We start from the raw sequence: 2,055 nt of genomic DNA, 5'->3' as shown, positions 1-2,055 counted from the left end.
ACTTCTAACTGTTATATTTAACATATTACGACACAGAAGTAAGCTGTAGTCTATAAGAAACATATTACAGAAAGCTTACTCCAAGAGTTTTAACACACATTTTTTTCTTTCGTTTTACATATAAAACTTTAAGGTGAATTTCTACTTACTCAAATGCAAATTTTGACTTGCGCCTTCAGGTCTGCAAACAGGCAATGAACAGTTTGTTTTAATCTCTGATGACAGTTCTCAACTTAGCAGTTCTTTCTTCCTCCTATGACACACGTGCTTCTAGCTATCAAATTTATAAGCTCAATTTCCACGAGAGGGCGTTATCATTATTCAACCAATAGCAGTGTAAACCCTCGCCCTTTCAGTTTCTCGAGGCATCGCCCCATTGGTAACTGTAGAAACTTGTAAGACAGAACGACTACTTTCTTAGACGCCCATTTACGTATACAGTCTTCTAAAGTTTCTTCCTCTTTCTTTCTTTTGGTGTAGGATAAATTATTGTTGAGTAGGTTGGGTTTATTCAACAGACGACAATTAAAATGATATGATTTTATGACCTTCCAACAAAATCACTTTGTTTTTATCATCGGTATTTATCGATTTATATACTAATTCATTTCTCTATGTGTTTTTTTTCTCTCTCTTCCTTTCTCTATATGAGTGTCTGAAAAAAAAGCCCTATTTTATTATCAGTATCTTTTAACACATGTGAAAACTGTGAATGTTTACACGTGTGCGTGCCCATGTATTTTCCAAATCAAACTTATCTGAGCTAATTGGCTTGTTCTTACTTTCAATAACAGTCCACTGTCAGGTGTCTTATTGTCTGTAAATATTTTCCTAGTTCTTCTTGTGTTATAGTATTGGCTGAATTGTAAATTGTAATTATGTTGTTGTTTTTCAACATTATAATTGACAGAATGAGCTTTACTAATGCGAAATGTATTGTTAAAACTATTATAGCAAGTTCTACGATATACTTTATTCATATCTATATAACGATACAATTTATCAAAATTATGTAATCTTTCAAAGAAGAATACAAACTGATACGTAAACCAGAATTACCAGTCTCAAATAAACTAATAAATCTATAAAAAATCGGAAGGTAAACACATGTTTTCGGCAATATCAATTCTGAAATTTTACGCTTATTGCCAGGCGTGGCTTAATGAATCCGACGTTAATGTTTCGCGTTACGTTGCTACAGAAACGTGTTCCACACTTTGAAACCTTGAATCAACTGTAAGCATGATGATCAAATCTGACTATTCCAGACATCGAATTCTTTAAACCATAACAAAAATCTTCCATCTTAAGGCCCAAACATACTAGCACTCTCTTGAGATTTCTTTCTGTAATCCTATTAACTCATGGTACGACAGTAGGACTATTTTCTCTCTAACAATCCTACTAACTCATGGTATAAAAATAGGGCTATCTTCTCTCTAACAATCCTACTAACTCATGGTATAAAAATAGGGCTATCTTCTCTCTAACAATCCTACTAACTCATGGTATAACAATAGGGCTATCTTCTCCCTAACAATCCTACTAACTTAGGGTATGAAAATAGGGCTATCTTCTCTCTAACAATCCTACTAACTTACGGTATAACAATAGGGCTGTTTTCTCTCTAACAATCCTACTAACTTAGGGTATGAAAATAGAACTATCTTCTCTCTAACAATCCTACTAACTTGAGATACGACAGTAGGACCATCTTTTTTCTAGCAATCCTATTAACTTGAGATACGACAGTAGGACCATCTTCTCTCTAACACTCCTACGAACTCATGGTATAACAATAGGGCTGTCTTCTCTCTAGCAATCCTACTAACTTGGGATACGACAGTAGGACTATCTTCTCTCTATCAATCCTACTAACTTAGGATACGACAGTCGAACTATCTTCTCTCTATCAATCCTACTAACTTAGGGTATGAAAATAGGACTATCTTCTCTCTAGCAATCCTACTAACTTGAGATACGACAGTAGGACCATCTTCTCTCTAACACTCCTACGAACTCATGGTCTAACAATAGGGCTGTCTTCTCTCTAGC

General features: G+C 34.7%; 1 protein-coding gene across 1 annotated transcript in view; it reads right to left on the bottom strand.

The window, feature by feature from the left end:
• Positions 1 to 251, bottom strand: part of LOC111086660 (allatotropin-like) — a 35,954-nt gene extending 35,703 nt beyond the window's left edge. Inside the window, exon 1 of the mRNA XM_022390417.1 lies at positions 150 to 251. The gene's annotated coding sequence lies outside the window, so the exon portion shown is untranslated. The remainder of the gene's footprint in view (positions 1 to 149) is intronic.
• Positions 252 to 2,055: the final 1,804 nt, after the last annotated feature.

The sequence above is a fragment of the Limulus polyphemus genome, unplaced genomic scaffold, assembly GCF_000517525.1.
Source record: "Limulus polyphemus unplaced genomic scaffold, Limulus_polyphemus-2.1.2 Scaffold1302, whole genome shotgun sequence".
In the NCBI taxonomy this organism is placed as follows: Eukaryota; Metazoa; Arthropoda; class Merostomata; order Xiphosura; family Limulidae; genus Limulus; species Limulus polyphemus.
The sequence above is the reverse complement of the archived record's forward strand: the minus strand, read 5'-3'. Positions and strand labels throughout refer to the sequence as shown.